The following is a 22,171-nucleotide window of genomic DNA, read 5'->3' as shown; positions in this document are numbered from 1 at the left end:
CTAAACAATTATTATACTGTATCACCTGGTGTACATATATTATTGTTTTTATCGGCATCACTAAGCACTTGGATATCACACATGTGATGTATTTACTAGAATTGGCTACTACTTACTAGATATATACCTGGTAAATAATACGCACTTATAACGCAATCAAATAACGTGCTAATGAAGTCATAAAATGGCTGCCATTATTTTCATAAGAACATTGTGTGGAACTAGTATTATGGAAGAGCTTGACATTAAAGAACCTATTACAGTTATAGATGTGTTTAATGATTAAAAACATACAGTATATGTAAAATGTTTAACTCCTATGAATTATTTGATCATGTTACTAAAGAAAAGCACCTCCTACATAAAGCCAACATGACTATACATATGCTGTCTTAAACACAATAAATCAACTCACCGTTTTAGATAGTTGATCGGAAGCCCATACCTTTACCTCACACATCAGAAACATAAGAGAGAAGAAGCTAGACAGGGAAAGATAGAAAGTCAGAAACTGCACCTTCTGGACTGAATGGAGTCTAAACACAAAAAAGTATTTGTGATGTTCCTTTTGCCGATCCTCTTCTTCGGTCACATGAAGGAAAGCTTCACATCACATGGTCTCTTCTATTACATCAGCTCAAGAGAAATATATATTTTTCTCATTTTCACTCTCAAACACATACTCTCACACACACACACACACACACACACACAGACAAAACTAATTTCACTGAAATTCTTCTAATATTTCATACACACAACAAACACTGGAGCACACAAATAAAACTAGGCTTTGTGCTCTGTGTCAAAATGTGGATTTTATTCTGAGAAAATGGGAAAAAAACCTTCCACAATTAGCTCAGTTCATACTAAAGTGCCAGCATTACACCAGTTATTACACCCAATAATGGAAATTTTACAGAAGTGCTGCTGTAGCAAGATCTTTTACAAATGACAGAGGAGGCAGATGCGCCACATAATCGAATAATGATAGTCTAATAAGGACTGAATTAAAATAACACTGTCAAGTTTTCTGTAAAGAGATATTTATTTACATTGCCGAAAGGAGTCTCCAGCGTCAGTGCTTTGTAACAGTCGGAATTAAAGCTGTAACTAAGTTTTCTGTCACTGGAAGGTTTTCAGGACAGTGGAGTTTGTGCTTTGCAGTTTTATTAAACATGACAAGCTGCTTTTTTGTCTTATTAACTTCAAGAGAAAATCAGAAAATGACTACTTATATCTGCTGTAACCTAAGTGATAACAGGAAATAATCTAATCTGGGTGATTATTCTTTGCAATTTACAACTTACAAAAAAATCAAATTACAGCCTGTAAAACACTATACATCTTTCTGTCTTAGACCAAAAATTAAAAGGAAAAAAGATACAACAACAAGAATGAAAGAAGTCTAGTAATGAGTTTAGTTTATTCAAGGGATAATGCTTCAATTAAAGACTATCAATTTACCAACAAATGAAAATTTTGCATGTAGCGTTAGTTTTATTTATTTATTTATTGGTTTATTTTTAATATAAGCAAAAAATGTGCTTTGCAAAACTTTTTTTTTTTTCATGAGGAAAAAATAAGCTAAAAAGCCAAGTATGAAAGCATCATAGCACCTTACAATACTTTACGTTATAGCAAATTTAGCCTCATAGCTTCAGTAAAGAAAAAAGAAGCAAACATTAGACACCAAACATGCCTTGGCTCATTAACTGCATTTGGGGTAAATGTTAATTAAGTGTATTTTAGGGAAGTGTATTATACTGCTATAGTTTTATTGAAACCTGGGGAGTGATTTACTGACCTGTAGGATCACTAGGTCTCCATGAGAGGGCACTGCAGTACTTCCAGCACTTTTTTGTTCTTTCTGAATTTCCAAAATGAAATTACAGCCAGTAAGGCTGACCTGTCCTTCTGACTAACTTGATCGGGATTCATTAATATATTTTTTTCTTTGTGCACACAGTAACAAGTAGTAGCAACACAGTAACACATGGTGAGCTATACTGGACTTAGGAACTATTCATGTTTTTTTTTTTATTAACTGGCATTATGACTACCAAAAATAGTAAGCAAACAGTTTCACAACAAACCAAATCAACAGCTGGACCCACATTATCAAAATCAGTATAATAAATGCACTTAAATTATGTAATCACCCAAACATAATAAAGATATTTGGACCTTTAAAAAAAGTTTCCTCGATAGGCATCTTGTGGTTGTTTACACACAAGGAATCTCAATTAAGTACAAATAATGAAATCGTTAATATGCAAAATAAACAGCTAGTAAAATACATGTCATGTAAACAATAGTCACGCTCGATGGCCTACCACCTACCAGACTCAGGTTCAGAGGAAAACTTAACAATAGTGTGTAAAATAAACATTTAGAACCTCTTCAATTGTGATTTACAGTTTACACAAGAACATTAATACGCTTAGATCTTACGATGATGCAAGACCTTCTTTCACAACATGTTCACAAAAACAGCCAAAATCTACATACAGATAAATCACTTCAACTCGAGTTACACATACAATTTTGAACTTTTTTTTTTTGCAAAACTTCTTTTAGTTTACATGATTTAATACTGAAACAGTCGAGTTCCATCCCTGAAATATACATGCAGTTCACTGAAACAGATCTAAAAAACACAAAGTGTCAAACAGTTCCTTTAACAACCAGTAGATGCTGAGTTCGAGGTTAGTGCTAGCATCTGACTCCAGGGTTAATGCCTTTTTCTAGAAGGTACTCACGACGGTTGAACTTATTCAATGCAAAATCTTCCTCTGTGAACATCCACTACTGAAGTCACAGTGTGGAATTGAGGTCACCATCTAGAACCAGGCAAGAACTCAAACAAGTTCTGGCACTGTAGACATTAATGGATGTAAGAACTTGTACCAAAATCCAAAGCCAAACCCCAAGTCTCTGCTCAAAATTAGAGCAGACAGCCTCAGTATGACTCCATTTACCAACTATATCCACAGACTGGATGTAGTATTTCATCCATGTTAGCATAGTTTTCGGGCTAGCTATGCTACGTAGAGTCTCCAGGTATACTCCTGTGTAAACGGACAGACTCCCTTTGCTGAAAGCCTTGCTTGCTTTTCTTCTCATTCCATCGACAGAGTAGGATCATTTTAAATGTGCTGCGGAAAGTCTTGTTACACAGAGCGTAGCACATCGGGTTAACTGTGCTGTTAACATAGCACAGCCAGTAGCCCAGTGCCCACAGGGATTCCGGGATGCAGCCATTGCAGAATGTGTTGATGAGCACCATAATGTTGTAAGGTGTCCACGTTATGATGAAAGCGAAAAGGATGGCACTGAGAGTCTGGGCAGCTTTCTTCTCTTTCACTAGTGACATGCGCTTACGTTTAGTAATCTGCGTCCTTGCACGAGAGACAAAACGCTTTGCCAGTGCTGCCTCTTTAAAAGATATAGGAGTGGAGGCAGATTTGTTGGTGGTAGCATTGGTTGAGTCAATGCTTGTGGCTGTATCCTGAATGGCAGACATGGAGTGCACACTGGCAATGTTAGTGGCAAAGCGCTTTTTGCCGTTGCTGACAGAGCATGAAAGACTGTCATTCTTGATACCACTTTCTGCTGTTCCTCGTAATGGGTCTTCCTCGGAGGTCCCCAACTCCTCAGAGGATTTTATCTGGGTGTTCACAGCTGCCCGCATGCCAGGTAGACTGAGGACAATGGAGAAGATAGCACGTGTTGCAGATGGTGCACTCTCCTCATCATCGGATGAGCCAGAATGATCAGCAGTGTCGTTGTTGTTCCAACTGTCACAGCTGCTCTGGTCCACCTCAGTTCCACTATGAATTCCAGCTGCACCACCAGACCTCCACCTCCAACAGTGGCCAGAAATTCCAAGCAGGGACCTCTGTCTCTGTGCAGATCGGCTCAGCTCAAAGCTGCGGCAGCTTCTAGAGCTTGCCCTTGTGGCAGAGATACGGAAATGAGGCCGGTCTGCTCCACCCAGCCTTCCTCCCGAGCCTTGAAGTCCTGCAAGTTCTCGGGAGCGGTTCTCAGTCTCTTTATATATCCTCCAATACAGTACACTCATAATGGTAACAGGAAAATAAAAGGCTGCCATAGCTGTACAAAACGTAATAATTGGCTCGGACAGAAACTGGATGTAGCATTTGTCAGGCGGAACTGTCCTCTCGCCCACAAAATACTGCCAAAACAAGATGGCCGGTGCCCAGAGGATCAAAGATACAAGCCAAGCCAGTCCAATCATCAATGCTGCCCGCTTGGTAGTACGTTTGGCACGATATGTCAGTGGGCGTGTGATGGAGAAGTACCGGTCAAAGCTGATCACCAGCAGGTTCATGACAGATGCATTGCTGGCCACATAGTCTATTGCTAACCAGAAATCACATGCCCAGTTTCCCATGGCCCACTGCCCCATCACAATATATGCTGTGTACAGATTCATAGATATGACCCCTATGATGAGATCGGCGAAGGCCAGACTGAGCAGGAAGTAATTGTTGACAGTCTTGAGCTGCCGGTTGACTTTGAACGAGACGATGACCAGGATGTTGCCTATAATGGTGATGAGGGACAGCAATCCTGTGAACAGGACAATAAGAATGACCTGCCATAATGAATGGCCGCCCAAAGGGTCGTACTTGCTCTCCAATCCTCCGTCACTTCTGTTGACCACATAAACAGCACTGAAGTTTAGAATACCCTGGAGAAAAGAGGCGTTGGTGTCAGCCATGCTCTGAAGTAGTGGCCATGGAGAGGATTGAGGGTAAACTGGTGGTCCCAGACTGCCTATGGGCAGGTATTGACCAGGCGCTGTGCTGTTGGAGTCCATTATGCAGTCCAGGCATATTCTGAAGAAGAAAAGAAAGAAATTAGGAATGAATAAATGCTAACTTAGAAATCAGTAGCTGCACTAGCTAATTAAATCAGACAGGATGGAGCACAGCGGTGGCAACATTGCTAAGAGGAGAATCCACTCAATTCAATTCACTTCAATTTTAGTTGCTTTACCAATAGATACTGTCACATAGCTGCTTAACAGAATATTAAGTAACACATAAAAGACTCATAACAGATTTTTACCACAAAACCAGATGTGTGCCAGGCAGCAGTAAGAAAACAGCAAGGGAAAAGTTTGGCGTGAGCGCTACTTAATATTAAGCAGCTCCCAACATAGAGACCACAATCCCACTCATTTGGTTTCTATTGGTTCACAAAACTGAGGCTCATGAGTTCAAATGTAAGAGTTCACCTAAATAAATTCAGAGCAGAGCAAGTAGCCTCTACCAGAAATACAATTCTTTCAGGTCCTGCGTCCTTTCCCCTTCGGTGAACTGGCTTTTTTGCTGAACGGATTTTATTTACATTCGGTCTGACTGCTCCTCCCATATGACAAATGCTACAGCTAAACTGTTGATTATGGCACCTCTGAGAGTATTATGCACAAGTCTGAGTCTGCTATGTAAACAGTTGTTATTTTATCAGTTAAATTATTAATAAAATTATTAGAAATCTTATTCAGTTGCCATATTATTTAAAATGGTAACACCTGGGTACTCGTAATTCAGTGTGAATTAATCTCATCACTGTTTTCATCATGGTAAATCTATCTGAATGTGCTTCTCACACACATTAGCTGTTTCTTTTTTTTAAACTTGTGACACCAAATATATACTCTCAACAAGCATTTTTATTGCAGCAATGTCTTATTTATGATATTGTCTCAGTATGATCTTCCATGCATTATGTGTTATCATCCCAGATTTTAATATGATGAGAAAAGAACACTTTTTAAGAATAAAGAAATTTGGTTTGAGAAATATAATCTGACAATAATAATGTGTATTAATAATAATGAGATCAAAACAGTTACCAAAAGTGGACTCAGACCTCTGTACATTACATTATTAGAATTGTTTATTTACTATCAAAATCATGAAATACATGAACCCATGTGATACTGTTAACGTGGTAAACCTCAGTTGTTTAGTCTAAGAATAAGGATGGATGCTAGTAATTTAATGAAAAGGTTTCATTATCATTTATTTTGCTTGTAATATACATGAATATAAAAACATTTTTATGCAACATCAGAGTGAACCTTTTTGAAAACTGGAAATACATAACTTCCTCAGGATGACCTCGGTAAGGAATTTCGATCACTGAAGTATACAATCTACACGACTTCAGCAATATTCACCCTGCTACTTTATCATGTTCAACACTTGCTGATGGACCATACAGCCACTAGAGAGTGCTACTGGCCTGTGGACTCTTTGCTACACGGTGGTCTGTAGCACTTCATACTTTTTTGAAGGGTCTGAAATATGCAGTCATTTAAACAGGCGAACAGTTTGTTCTGAACCATTTTGCACAGCAAGAGAATTTTGTCTTGACTTTTTTTTTTTTTTTTTTTAACCCTAGTGTTGTTCACTGCTTAGCAATGCTGTATCTAAATCAGTTATTTAGATTACAAGATTTTATATCAAGGTAACATTAACTGTAATATCTTATCTTTCTCTCAATGACTGTTAATATAAATTAGGGCCCAGATCCTTTCTCATGCTTAAGCATCAGGCGTGTGTGTGTGTGTGTGTGTGTGTGTGTGTGTGTGTGTGCGCGTGTGTGTGCAGGTGGAAATGTAAATACATTTTACTCTCAGTCAGAACATCATACCTGTGTCATCAGTCTAAATTTTATTATACCAAAATGCTACTGACAGGTTTATATTAATGTTTTTATATTAATTAATATGTTATTGTTTCTATAGTAACAAGGGCTTGTATAGCAGACAATACACATCAACAGTTCAAAAAACATGTGTAACTGCTGATATGGTGAAGTTTTACCATTTATGGAAGAAGTCTCCAGTATCTCCAGTCTCCAGACATTTGTAAGAGATAAAGCTATAACTACGTTTTTCTAAAGACTTTGCGGTTTGTCTGTAACTTTTTTTTTTCTTTTTAACTTCAACAGAGAGCAAAAAGAGAGTCAGGTGAGGGAACGACTGTTTATAGCTGCTAACTTCAGTGGTAAAAGGACCTAGTTTCATGAACACTCCACAACAATAAATGCAAGTATAAATGTGTCATTCTTTATTTAAAAAATTGAATGTTGGCGAATCAAGAAATGAGTATAAGAGAAATTAAACGCTCTGGTGTGGGCTGTTATCGGAAAATAATCAACTTCGGGTGGTAACGGTAATTCCGCTTTACGTCAGGCTGCATCACACCACCCTTTCATGGAATATTTTCCTGTAACAGCATGCCCCCAGGTGTTTTATCCCTTGCATACATTACAGTCTTTTATGTTATTTTGTTGGTGTAAATTACTGATTGCACTGAAGCAGGAGGTAGCTTCAGAACACATGGGTTTGGGGATGAGCCAGAGGAGTAATGACTAATACAGCATACCTGATTCATGTTTCCTGGCATCTCTCTCTCTCTCTCTCTCTCTCTCTCTGGCAGTGGCCTGTGTGTCTGTGTGCGTGTGTGTGACTGAGGCTGGAAAACCACTAGTTGTTTTTTCTTTGCCTTTGAGTTACAGTGACGGTGATGCACAGTGTTGAGGGTGTGGCAAATATTAACAAAATATTTATAAAGGTCAAGTTCAGCATCTGCTGTGTTTGTTCTACTCAACAAAGAGGGACTGTCACTGTCAGCACAGTAGTTACACTGGCATGGTGTGTGTGTGTGTGTGTGTGTGTGTGCGTGTGGTTAGAAACTGAAGCTGACAAGGGCTGTTGGATAAATTAAATACACTTTGCATAGAAAATACGAGCTACACAATAACAGTGTGTAATAATTATGGAATAAAACATCTGGAGGAAATGTGTTAATAGAAAATAACATGACAATAATCAAGTTGTTATTTTCCAATACCAGCATTTCTCAAAATGGTTTATTCCTCTATCATAACAATTTCCCAACAATCAGATTTTTGTTTATTAAAGAATGACACAAATGTACACATTTATCCATTTATAGTTACATTTAATGTTGTGGAACATCTGCAATTCAAGTTTGTTCCTGTTCTCACTTAGGCTATAGCAGCTATATCCAGTTGCTCTTTCACCAGCTTCTAATAAGCTAATAAAACACACAAAACACAGCTCGTCATGTTACCGAGAAACCACAAAGTGTAAACGTAAAACACTGAGAGTGGAGACTCCTTCCATTAATGTTACATAAACAGCACCATATTAACAATTATACATGCGTTAAAATGTTTATGTGGCGCGTCCACCATACAAGTCTGTGTGTCTGTTGTTACTATAGAAACGATAACGTATTAGAATGAGCGCATTAATGTAACCCTGCGAATTTCCTTACAGCTTGAATAACTGTTGTTCTAGAAAATGAATCAACACTTTCTGACCAGTGAAAATGGAATGCTCATGCTAACGAAAATACACACAGAGCTAATCTGGTACATAGAGGTGAAGAATGGAATGTAACTGGCCCCAGTTCAAGGACAGACATGGAGACGATGCTTCACAAAAGGCATTTACACACTCCTTTATCGCTTTTTCTGTATTTCTCCATCTGAGCCTCAGAGTGAGTGTGTGTGTGTGTGTGTGTGGACTGCAGCGTCTGCAGCAGGAGCGATCTGATCAACACCACTGCCAGTAACACTGAGAGCTTCATGGCTAAACATAGGCAGGGCAGCAAACAGTGTTTTTTGGTGCAGATGTGAAAGAAATGACCTAAGAGTGATGACCTTCCAGCGAAGAATGCGTTTGCTCATCTCTCTGTTCTCTCACTTTCTCTTTCTCTAGATACACTCACTCTATCTCTCAGGCTCTGATCTCTCTCTCTCTCTTTTAAAGAGGGTCAATCACTGAGGAAAGAGATGAAAGGAAGCAGGAGGTGATATGAGGCTATCATCACTTCAGATTACAATCGTGCACACACAAACGTATATACACACACATACACACATGCACACGCACACACACAAAACAAGTGAGTGAGATTTTGCTCAAAAGGGATGAAGAAAATAAGTCAGAAGGATTTATTTTGGAAAAGAGATAGAGAAAGGGACAGAAAGGGAGACAGAGACACAGACAGACAAAAACATAAAGAAAACAGAAATGGACAGAATAGAGACAGGAAGAAAGAGAGGGGAAAGAAAGGGAAAGGTGAAGGCTCAGGGGACAGAGAGAGAGAGAGAGAGAGAGACAGAGACAGAGAGTGAGAGAGCATGTGAGACAGAGAGAGAAGAGATGGATGAAGAAAAAGACAGACAGACAGACAGACAGAGAAGAAGAGAGATAAAAGAGTGTTTCCTGGGTGATCCTGGATGTGAGAGTTTAATCAGAGTCGGAATTCCGCGGGTGGTTGGACAAGGGTTGCTATGGTAACCATTAGTGATGTGGACCGAACTGTATGGAGGGACTGACTTTTACAAACACACACGCACACACTGTTATACACATACACACACATACATATGAAGTACACACTCATATACATAAAAGACAAGAACAACCACACAAACACACACACACACAAAATACCATTATAAATATTTCCTTAATATATACAGTATATAGTAGAGATAGTAGATGCCATGTTAAAAGCACCTACATGTTCAACCACCTGTGTGTGTATGTGCTCATATTCATGTGTTTTGTTGTGTGTGCATGTTTATTTGGTTGTGTGTGTGCATGTGTGTACTCTGCATGTGAGCTCTGCTTGTTTGTGTGTCTGTGTGTGTACGTATATGGGAGTCTGATATCCTGCAGTAAAGCATGCTGGGACATGAGTGTGAGCCTCACTGGGGGATTGAAGCCTAAATGTCAGCATGCAGTGGTGTTCTGTTCACAGCAGCATCAGCAGAATTCACACACACACACACACACACACACACACATAAGCACTTTGGGGCTCCCTGACAAATGTCAGGACTTCAGCAGAGTTTCGAGATCGATACTGATGATAGCACTAAGTAGTGTACAAGTTTCTTGGCAGTGCAGACACAAATAAGCCAGTACGTACACTCACCGACCACTTTATTAGGAACACTTATACGCCTGCCCATTGATGGAATTATCCAATCAGCCAGTCATGTCATGAAATCATGCAGGCTGCATCATGCAATGGAAAGAAATGTGATTTGACTGTGGCATGGTTGTTGATATTTGAGTCTTTCAGAAACCGCTAATCTGCTGGGATTTTTACACACAACGGTGTCTACAAATTGCACAGAATAAAGAAAACACACAAACCCATCCAATTCTGTGGCCAAAAATGCCTTGTTTGGTTTGAGACTGGTTTGAGCTGACAGGATGGCTACAGTAACTCAAATAACCACTTAGTACAAACGTGGTGAGCAGAAAAGCATGTCAAAAAACATTCAACCTCAAGGCAGATGAGCTACAACAGCAGAACTTTCACTTCTGTCTGCCAAGAACAGCAATCTGAGGCTACAGAACAGCAATCTGAGGCTACAGAACAGCAATCTGAGGCTACAGAACAGCAATCTGAGGCTACACTGAGCACTTTTTCAGCATTGAAAGAAAGCTGATAAAGTAACAGCGCTAAAGACGGCAGAGGTATTTAACCTAAGGGAAATGGATAGAGCAAGTTGACGAGGGTGCATAAAAACAGTACTGACCCTCTTTTGATATGCTTTCACACTAGGCATTTTTTTCTCAGCCAGCAGCAGCTCTTTATAAAAGCGGCCACTTATTAAAAAGCGTTGCCGCCAGCACTCTTTGGTCACAGCAGAGCTCCCAAAAGCTGGAGAAAAGTTCAGCTTTTCCACAAAAGCACCAAATGAGTTCAACCATTACTTCAAACCTTACTTCCTGACCAATCAGGCTGCAAGTTGGGGGGTTAAGCTGGTAAGAGCGTTGTTATGGTGTCTCGTGTGAGTCGCTTTTTCATATAAGCACAAAAACCAATCCAGACAAAAACCATACGTAGCCTCATTTTGTTTAGAATAGATGATGAAACCAGACTAATGCTTATTTCCATATGTTCATTTTTGCAATACAGATTGGGTGTTAACACCTTTCCTCTCTGTCTGTGTGTTTCTTCTCTGCTTCTCTGGTTGTGAACAATAACACTGAATTCTATTTATTTAGGTGTAAATTTCTTACCTTCATATGCCAACTCAGTTCTGTTCCTAGCATGCAGTGCTTCACATATTCACATTTGTTTTTGTCCAAAGCAACATATGGCACATTAACCAACTACCGAGCCGGTCTGCCTGGATCAGCCTGACATTAAGCACTGTGAGCTGAGATCAAATGAGGCCTGCACCACATGGATAACATATCACATTGCCGTTTTATTGCTACAAAGTGCAGTTGTGTTACAATTTATGTGCAATTGTGATATGTATTATTTAGACCAGAAACATCTATCTGTTGGCTCGTGTGATTCATCCAAACACATCTGGAGAATCCGTATCTCTCCTTCTGAGAAGATATAATGTACATGTCGTTGTATAATCTATAATACAATTATTTAAGCCAAGACACTACAGGTGAATAGTGTATTTTTTTTAAAACAAGAAATATCGCAATCAGTCTTTATGAGTGAGTTGATTGCTGATATTCATTTGAGTTTTTTTTATTGAAACTTAAAAAAAAATATATCTATGCATGAGACTAATCAATTCTGCATAAATTTACATACTTAATAAAATCACAAATCTAATTTTTTAAATGTTGTCAGAATTAAAATATTTATTTCACTGTGAAGATGCTCTCAAGAGAAAGGTTTGAGAGAAAATTATTTGTATATTGTTTAATCAAGAATATACCATATATTATTATAAAATAATTTTATGCCATTTTTCAATATAAGATCTAATAAGGTTTGTGGTTTAATGAGTTTCTACTCTAGTTAGCGTAGATTATAGGTATATATGGAAAATGTTAAAACTGAATTAAAATATATCAAATAATATATAATATATTAAAAGATATCAGATAATTAAAATATATCAAATCAATATATGACATGGTATGACTGAAGTGGGAGGGGTTTAAATCCTACTTAAAAGCTGCTAAGGTTTAGATAATGTTATGGTTGTAAGTGCACAAATTCAATTAAATATTTTGTTTATACTTGTCTAACCACAGTTTAAGATTAGACAGATTAGACTAAGATTCATAACCATTTTGAACAGATACAACACACTATACTGATACAAAGATGTCAGTATTGATTCATATGAGACTGCCTTCAAACTTCTAAATCCTTTTAATACAGTAGTGTGTGTGTGTGTGTGGGGTGTCTATAATATTGCACCGATGATACATTGTGGAGCTCTAAATTAAACTGCTGGGCTGCTACTGTGATTCTGAGAATCTGCATTTAAACATACAAATACTCTGTTACTAATATACCTACAACTAACTTTCCTTCCTTTCGCTATGCTAAATTATGAGGTGAAAATAAAATCAAATTTAAACAACTTTTCACTTATAGGAGATCAGCTGAGAAGTGTTTAGTGTATGAAGTCGTCATTACCTTCCTAACGCTGTCACAGCCACACAAAATGAAATATGAAGTGCTTCCTGTTCTTATTTTCCATTTTATCCTGTCAAAATAGATTCACAAATAGTCCTTCAGTCATGGTTGGTTGTATTCCACAGAGACATGCATTGTGCTTCACTAGCCTGCTCTGACTAAAGCCCTATTCAGAGGGGATTAGTTCTAGATGGGAAGTTGGGGTAATTCCTTCCTTTACAGGTGCTGCACAAGGATTTTATTCCCTTTTATTTTTTTCAAACAAAATTCCATTAAAGGTTATGTTTTTGAGACAAAATGACACAAGTACAATGTCTAATAGATCATGAAAGGAATAAAACACTTGAGGATGTGCTGCTATAGGAAAGAAATCAACGAAGGGGTGGTGTGATGTAGTAGTTACTGTGACCACCCTGACACTGATTGTTTTCCAACAACGAGCGCATGAATATAAACCTGTGAGTAGCTGCACTACTGTCAGATTATAGAAGATTATTCAAACAAAATAATCCGAATCCAGCATTCAACAGCACTATGGCATGAAGAAGGTTAACGTACATGTCCTTACTGCAGTTCTTACTAACCTGGAGTGTGTGAAGTGCAAACACAAGTGCTCGGTGATAAGGACGTGTATAACTCACCATTGACTGTAGAATATTTCTGACAAATATATCTGCTGACTGTTCAGTCAAGCGAGAAAATGAATTTTTATCATCATCAGCACACACACACACACACACTTTCTGCCTTTTCACTTTTGGGGGTGACGAGACTGGAGGTACCCAAACTCGGAGGCCATCACACATGTGCCATGCATTGTATGTGTAACCATTTTAATCTCATATCTCTTTTTTTTTTTCCTTTCAAATACATCTCCGTCCTCCTCCTGACCCTCCAGACTGACCTGCGCCAGTGTCTGATTGCTTCCCAGGAATGGGGCTCGAATGGAATCAATACTTATTCTGTCCTCCATGCTTTTCAGTCATCTCCTTCTCCTCCACTGCCAGCACCCTGTCATCATCAGTTTGCTCTGATGCTCATGCTGGCACTCTGTACCTCGCAAAGTGCTAAACCGGGTGTGTGTGTGTGTGTGTGTGTGTGTGTGTGCGTGTGGGATGTAAAAAGAGATCACGACTACGTAAAAGCAGACCACCCAAGAGTTGGAAAGACCTTCTGGAAGAAATGGATTAGGCGCAGTCTGAGTGTTAATTATTTACACTAAGGGGTCAAAGTATCATGGTCAAGTGTGTTTATACTCTCATGTAATTCAATAGAGAATGTTATTATAGCTCTTTAGTTAAGTGCTCATAGTGATGAATGTCCCACTGATGCACCTACCTTTTTACATTCTATAGCAACACCCCAGATACGTATGTAATTATACAAGCGCATTTTAAGGCCTTGATGAAAGGACATGACTTTAACACTGTGTCATTCAAATATACAGTACAATGTTACATTTTAAATATCATCATATATATGTCCGATCCAGAGTGTATTCCTGCCTTGCTTCCAGTGTTTCCTGGGATAGGCTCCGGATCCACCATGACTCTGACCAGGACAAATTGCTTACTGAAGATGAATGAATGAATATGACTTTATTGATCATTGGGCTGGTTTTTGGGTTAGTGCCGAATGGCCTTTGGGCTGGTTTTGGGGTTAGTTCAGAATTGTCACTGGACTGGTTTTGGGGTTAGCTCCAATTGGCCTTTGGACTCTTTTTTAGGTTCGTTCCAAACGGCCACTGGGTTATATTTTTGGTAGCTTCTAATGGCCATTGGGCTGGTTTATGGGTTAGCTCTGAATGGTCACTGAGCTGGTTTATGGGTTAGCTCTGAATGGTCACTAGGCTGGTTTTTAGGTTAGCTCTGAATGGTCATTGGGCTGGTTTTTGGGTTAGCTCTGAATTGTCACTGGGCTGGTTTTTGGGTTAGCTCTGAATGGTCACTGAGCTGGTATTTGGGTTAGCTCTGAATGGTCATTGGGCTGGTTTTTAGGTTAGCTCTGAATGGTCATTGGGCTGGTTTTTAGGTTAGCCCTGAATGGTCACTGAGCTGGTATTTGGGTTAGCTCTGAATGGTCATTGGGCTGGTTTTTAGGTTAGCCCCGAATGGTCACTGAGCTGGTTTTTGGTTTAGCTCTGAATTGTCACTGGGCTGGTTTTTGGTTTAGCTCTGAATTGTCACTGGGCTGGTTTTTGGGTTAGCTCTGAATAGTCACTGAGCTTGTTTTTGGGTTAGCTCTGAATGGTCATTGGGCTGGTTTTTGGGTTAGCTCTGAATGGTCATTGGGCTGGTTTTTGGGTTAGCTCTGAATGGTCATTGGGCTGGTTTTTGGGTTAGCTCTGAATGGTCACTGGGCTGGTTTTTGGGTTAGCTCTGAATTGTCACTGGGCTGGTTTTTGGATTAGCTCTGAATGGTCACTAGGCTGTTTTTCTGATGAGCTCTGAATGGTCACTAGGCTGTTTTTCTGATGCAGACCTGGCAACGATTGTGACCTAGAATCATCACAGTTTCAGAGGTTTTTTAATAGAGTATAATACTTATCAATATATTTAAAGCAATACACGGCAACAATTAATCTCTCTTCCATCAAAGGAATATTTGATAGATAAAAAACACAGCTAATATTGGATGGTGGAAAAAATGAAGAATCCTGTTTTTTTTTTAACTTCACACTGTCCAAATGTTAATATGTTGGGTGCTATTTGGTGTTACAACTGTGCCACAGTAGTGTCTAACACTTTCAACATATTACAGACTTATCATAATTCAGTCTATTCAGTACTTCAATTGGTGTTTAGATTAGTTTGAAAGTCAGCAATAATATAGAAAATGAAACTACAGGCAGCTCACATGAAATAACCTTGGAGAAATGATTACTTTTTACTTATGTATGTGGGTGTCCCTCTTTTTGCACTCATGAGCCTGGGCACCCATGTAGGTTTAAGATTTACCACATTTTTCTTTTTACTACTACATCCCTGGTAGGCATGATGATATTAAACTTTCATGTCACGAAAATTGCTTACCCTTGCCTTTCCATTGCTTATCAATAAACAATGATTAGCGTCATGTATAATTAACCTATACATTTACTTGGGGCGTTTGCAGATATCTGACAAATTCACAGATTGAAGTGATGCATAGTAACTGAAAGAATACCAAAGCACACTCTGTGAGACTGTGCAACAATAAAAAACCATGCAGAAACATTCTCTGCCGCATGTATCCAGTCATCAAGCATGTGTGTATCGACCTGACCTCGTGTAAATAATACCTTAATGCTGGCCAGGGAAAAGCTATCAGCGACAGCCCCTGGGCATTGCTGTGATATCAGCAAGCATTTGATCCACCTGTTTTGATCTTCCAGATCAATGCGGAATGGTAGCTTTTTTAACAGAATCCAACATGGCTGAACTCAAATGAAAGATGTTCCTTATAACCCTATGCAAACATATTTCATGTAATGCTGTGTGTAGCATATGTTTGCTCAGGTGGCATATCTCATATGATCATATGATCAAAGTCTTGGGGTTTTAGGAATCATGTCTGAAACGGTCTTTAGACACGGCTCCTATAACCAAAAGATTTTGGCTGTTGGGGAATAAGATATACAAAAACCCAAAGGGATGAAGAATTAAAAATTAAAAACTCAATCTGGCACCACCTGAGGTAAGTTTGAACCTGCATTAAAAAAAAAAAAAAAGCCTCATGCTGCTATCCTCTAAAAACACTATTTTTATTCTACAGAAGCTATAAGCCTGGAGAGCAGAGTGTGATGAGTCCTCTTAAGCCAACTCTATTTATCCGAGATCTGTAGCCAGCTGTGTTGTGGCTTTTTTTTTTTTTTTTTAATTTAATCCTAAACCTCTGGCTGAGCTGCTTCTCTTTTATTGCCATTATGTAATCTAGGTTCTCTGTGTCATCTGTGGTTCCTGTGTAATTTTCCATTCTGTGTCTCCTGCATAATTATCTGTTCTGGGTCTCATGTGTATTTACCCAGTCTAAGTTTACCTGATCTGTCTGCTGTGTCATTACCTGATCTGTCCCCTGTGTCATTATCTGATCTGTCCTCTGTGCCATTACCTGATCTGTCCCCTGTGCCATTACCTGATCTGTCCCCTGTGCCATTATCTGATCTGTCCCCTGTGCCATTACCTGATCTGTCTGCTGTGCCATTACCTGATTTGTCCCCTCTGTCATCACCAGATCTGTCTCCTGTGTCATTACCTGATCTGTCCTATGTCTTTTTACTTGATTACTGTATTCTGTGTCATTACCTGATCTGTCCCCTGTGTCATTACCTGATCTGTCCCCTGTGTCATTACCTGATCTGTGTCCCCTCTGACATTTGCAGCATTTTCATTCGCTACCTCACAAATTTAGCTTTATTTCATTTAAAAAGCAAACTATATTCAAATATAAATTTTAAGAAAAGCAGCTTAGTTACAAATAAAACAGTTTCAGCTAAGAATATTTATTTCAGTGCATCACCTGTGTGTGTGTATGGGTGTGTGTGTGTGTGTGTGTTGCAAGTCTACCTTTTCTACCTATCTTTTCTCCAGGTACCGTTCTGCTGGCTCAAAGGCTCATGGGATTTGGGATATCCTGCAGAGGGAGATCAGGTCCTGTGAACAGACAACAACAAGCTGGATTTCAGAGCTTTTCCTGAGTACACACACACACACACACACACACACACTCACACTCACACTCACACACACACGACTGAGATATTGTGCACAACAGAGTTATCCTGTAATTAATCATACCTACCCAGACTATAGTGTCTAATAAATCAAATTATGACCATCCTAAAACATCATGTTCATCTTTCTGTGTGTGTGTGTGTGTGTGTGTGTGTGCGTCTGTGTGTGTGCGCACTCTTCATAAATTCCACTTGGCATGCAACGATGATCAAATAGAGTTAATATTAAAATTACTGAGTACTGATGTGATGTAAACATTATTACCGTCTCATTTTATTCTATGTCCTCTGTGTGTGTGTGTGTGTGTGTGCGTGTGCGTGCGTGCACTTGTCATATCTCTGTGTTGTGCAGTGGCAACCAGTCCTTACATGGCATCTTAAAGTTGCTGTGGCGGACAGAAGCTGTCTGAGAGAAGTAAAACACACGGGCTCCTGTGTAAACACAACCCGGGTACTGGAATGCCTGCACTGTGAGCGTTAGACAGCAAACATCCGCTTTCACATACGTTCAACATACACACGTACAATATGGAGCTACATCAACAGTACACACACTCTCGTCTTATATTGCAACAGTTAAGAAAATGCTTATATAGAAATATCTGCGATATCTGCGATTCTGGTGCTAATTTGTTGATTGGTGCTGTGTTTTCGCTATTCCTGTGAAAAGCTAGCGGTTGTCATTGCTAGCAATCTGAAACAAGAATGATAATGACCAGGTTTTGCTGTTAGATCCTAAAAACAAAAGAGTAAGAGTTTCTAATCTCATTAGAAGAGAGATCCACTGTAAGCCTAGCAGAGACGTCGATGCAAAAGCTGGACTCAAAGTCCCAAAATGCAATGCAGCTATACGAAAAAGTTGCACTGAGTTACAACAGATACTTAGCTCGGCTCGTTAGCGATCTACGCGATGTCAGGCACGATGCCATTAATGGCAGTATTAGCATGAAAGTTGAAGCTTTGGAAGCTGATCTCTTTAAGCAGAGTGATGAAGAGGTGGAAAGATGAAAGAATTAAAGCGCCACTGCATCACTCTCTTTAGGTAGAAATGATGGAAGGGCTAAATCTCAATGCACCACTGTCGGCAGGTAGTCGAATGGCATTGTGGGTAATGTAGGAAGCTGTTAACCAAAGAGAAAATAGAGCTACACATAAGTGAAAGACGTTCAAACTAAATAAGATGATTTGGAAAATAAATCTTAGACACCGTTGAAGATCACATATTAATTATAAAGACTAATATACACATGGTTTGATTCACTCATTCATGTGTCTATAATATAACATAATCCATACATGCCACGTAGCTAATTTCATAAAATAAATGTCTGATTTTCATTTGAAAACGTCATCACCCCAGAGCCACAAACCTCTACACATATTCAAAACCATTTTCATTTCAAGAGCCCGGCAGCCAGTTTCTGCTGGATATGACTATTTATATTATACTGACTTCAGGATCACTGCAAAATGAATACCCTCTTTTCATGTTCATCCTTTCATAACCTCCAGAGCTGAGAAATATCATATTAAATATTCTCTTTATACCCTTCACCTTCTGCAGAGTAATTGTTTGGCTGTGTTATATGATAATCAAGACCAGTGCTTCAGACAGCCCGCTTCCTTGTTCAGAAACATATTACACATTCAGCGCAGTGACACTACGGGGGCGTCCAAGGTTGTCGTGAGATTTAAAATCCTAATCTGAAGAGAAAAGCGGAATAATAAAACGCTTTAAAGTCACAGACAGACAACATGGAGACGTGAGGAGTGGCGTACGTTCACTGGTGGCCATGAATACTGCGCAACTCCGGGTGGAATTCATTATAGTAAAATAAACAACTAAGCAAATAAATGAATAAATGAATACATTTGTGAACACATATATTGCATCACAATGTAGAACTGCCAGAAAAGAGAAAGCCTTAACGCCATAACTTCACACCATAGTAGAATATTTAGCAGCTAGCTAATTGCCTGCTAGCTAATCACCGAATCTTTCTAAACAGATTAAAACACTCGGCTAAAGTCTGGCAGCAAAACTAAGAGTTATGCTTCTCTTCAGTGCACAATCATTTCAAAGGTTACAATTGTAAAACAGTTTTTTGTAGTGTATTATGGGTAATATACACCCACAGGCTTAGCCAGTGATACGACACAATATGAACACACACACACAGTGTCTATAAAGATATCTTAGAAATATTCAATACATTCTAGCCTTTTTTATTTAATTGCTTCAAGTTCTAGTAAAAACATTAACTAGATGTAAATTCAAACTTTCGGAACAGAGTCAGGGCTAGCTTGCGGAGGAGTGGATTAGCATCCTTGTAGCAACAGATGGAGAGAGATAGAGAAATGAAATCATAATTTGCACTTTCCTGCTATAGTTAGCAGTATCTCAGGACTTCCTAAACTGCTCCAACTCCATTTCCCAGAATCTTCATCTAAACAATGAACTACAAACCCAGTCACATGACCTGTCACTATTATTCTACTACCATGGACGTCTAATCACAATCACTAATCACGTCTAATCACTCTGTTCCCAAATCAGCATGCTGCCCATAAACAACTCTTTCATTGTATCTTTGCTAAGCCTCTCTCCTAGCGTTTAGTGATGCTAGGAAGTGATGCTAGTGATGCTATTGAGCATTTCATTTGTGTGCACTCTTTTCCGGTAATCACCCTGTCCGTTTTGCGTATTGAGTTCTGCCTAGCATAGTTAAATCCGTCTGCTGATCGCGTTCTTTCAATAAAACCCTGCACTTCCATCCAATCCCTCTCCGTATTAAAGCTAGTAATACAACTTGTGCTTTATATCAGTGAAGAGAATATGGCAAGTCAATAGGCTTGGGACTAATGCATTTTTCACGTATCAATATTCGGTAAATTTTCCTGATGATTTTTATCTGTAATTTTGAGATATAAAAACGGGCTGCTGCAGCACATCCTTAAAACCACATAGACAATGTCATATCAGGAATCCCCGCTAAATGGAGTCATATTACGGGTCAAAAGAGAGGTGGAGATCAATTATAACCACAGGATCTGCTATATCTCCCCCTTGTGGTCTCCCAAAGCTATTACACCAGTCAATATTAATCGACAGTCTAATAGATTATAACGTGAAACAGTTAGCAAACGCAAATTACCCATTAAAATGTAATTTTAAACAATCAATGTATAAAAGACATTGAGAAAATAACATGCTGATTAATAATCGATATATCGATGCTTTATGACATCCCTACCGATAACCTAGTTAGAGGTGTGCTAGCTAAACTTACTGCCTTTCTAGCATTATTGTGACACCTGGACACAATAATGAAGTAATCTGAAATGCTTCATTAGGGGGCATTTAAAAGGCAGCAAGAACCCTGTAGCCAGTTTGAACATGGTGTGTAAACTAGCTGTACGTAGCCTCTGATATTGCTTCTCCCTTCCTGACACAGTTCCCATGTGCTTATGTTTACTCTGCTTTCTGTTCTAGTCCTAGTCATTGGTTTGCTGCCTGACTGTGTTCACCTGTTCTGTGTTAGTTCTTGATTACTTTGCCTTTTTTATATCCTCTGTGTCATGGTTCGTTGAGAAGTCTTTTCATTCTTTTTTTTAATAAGTCATCTTCACTCAGAGTTCTTTGTTTCACTGTACTTCCTGGTTTTGACCCTTTCCTCTTTCCCTTGTTTATGATTTTGGAGATTGCTTGTCTATATTTCGACCTCCGCTATAGACTTGGATTATGATTCTTGGACTTGCCCCAATAAAGCATATACCAAGTCTACATAGTTGCTTCCTACATCTACTCACTGCACATTACAGTCTCTACATAGCAGCAGTAATGCTAACTTCTATGCTAATGGAGATTACAGAGCAGCACCATTTGGGCACTTGCTGGGGTGATATCATCAATGTACACCTTTTGTACCTTTAGTATATATTTATTTTCTGGGAAGGGGCATGTGACGTAACTTTAAATAGGTTTTAGAGTAAAGCTTTAATGTTACATCAGTGGACCTTTATATTCAAATTTCCAGGTGAATGATACATACTATAGGTACAAAAGACAACTAAAAGTACAGTTTGGTACCTTTATTTCCAAGAGTCTAGTTCTGATATATGGAGAAACCTCTAAACTGAAGTGTAGGAAGAATTACTGACAAATGTCAAGCTTACAAGCCTTACAAATGTTTCACTGCCTTCAGTTGCAACATATGCCATCCTTCTTCTGTATTCTAATGGAGAATGAATGGCCGCTTCTTTCCTTATGGCCTTGACGCTAATGGGAACGAATGGCGCCCCACTGAAATAGAAAACGAATGGTCTTCTGCTGGTCTACAACACATACTAATGGAAAATAGGAGCTGTTCCATGAGCAGAGCCGCTAATGGAATGCGTATAGCATCTGCCTCACCAACATGCTAATGGAGAGTTAATAGATTTCTATTAGCATAGATGCTAATAGGAAATTAATGTTAGACAAATGGTGATGGATTAGCTGCACTTATTCATGATGTACCAGAGAAATGTCAGGATTACAAATTGAACTATTTTCAAATGTTGCGTAAGGTTTGGTGTAAATATATAAAACCATTTTATTTTACTTTTTTCCTTGGAAGGCATTTTGGGTGGTCCAGCGTTGTGTAACACTTTTCCATAATACATTTGTGATTTCACACACTCATGTGTGGCGTGTTTATAATAAATAATGGCATAAATATAAAAATGGGACAAAGCCTGAGCTAATAGATGAGGAAATATTTCCATACGGTCTTAAACCAGACCAAACAAATCTAAATTTAACTGAAAATATGGGCAGCTGGTTAACACAAAGTCTAAACTTGTACTAACTTGCAGCATCCATTAAGAGCGATGAACAAGTTTTAAAGATTTCCATAAAAAAAATGAAATGGTGTGGAAAAGCCTTCCTCCAGCGCCCAACACTCTTTGCACTCCTTGC

General features: G+C 38.9%; 1 protein-coding gene across 3 annotated transcripts in view; it reads right to left on the bottom strand.

The window, feature by feature from the left end:
• Positions 1-22,171, bottom strand: part of fmn2a (formin 2a) — a 204,677-nt gene that overhangs the window by 50,553 nt on the left and 131,953 nt on the right. For 2 of the 3 annotated variants that reach the window (XR_008302519.1, XR_008302518.1), the window contains exons 3-4: positions 17,045-17,131; positions 416-4,865 (exon numbers count right to left, since the gene is read on the bottom strand). The gene's annotated coding sequence lies outside the window, so the exon portion shown is untranslated. Of the gene's footprint in view, positions 1-415; positions 4,866-17,044; positions 17,132-22,171 lie in introns of those variants that run through there. The other variant, XM_053237474.1, reaches the window with a different exon arrangement.

This window comes from Pangasianodon hypophthalmus, chromosome 10, assembly GCF_027358585.1.
Source record: "Pangasianodon hypophthalmus isolate fPanHyp1 chromosome 10, fPanHyp1.pri, whole genome shotgun sequence".
Classification (NCBI taxonomy): domain Eukaryota; kingdom Metazoa; phylum Chordata; class Actinopteri; order Siluriformes; family Pangasiidae; genus Pangasianodon; species Pangasianodon hypophthalmus.
Note: the sequence above shows the minus strand (reverse complement) of the source record. Positions and strands in the feature narration are given on the sequence as shown.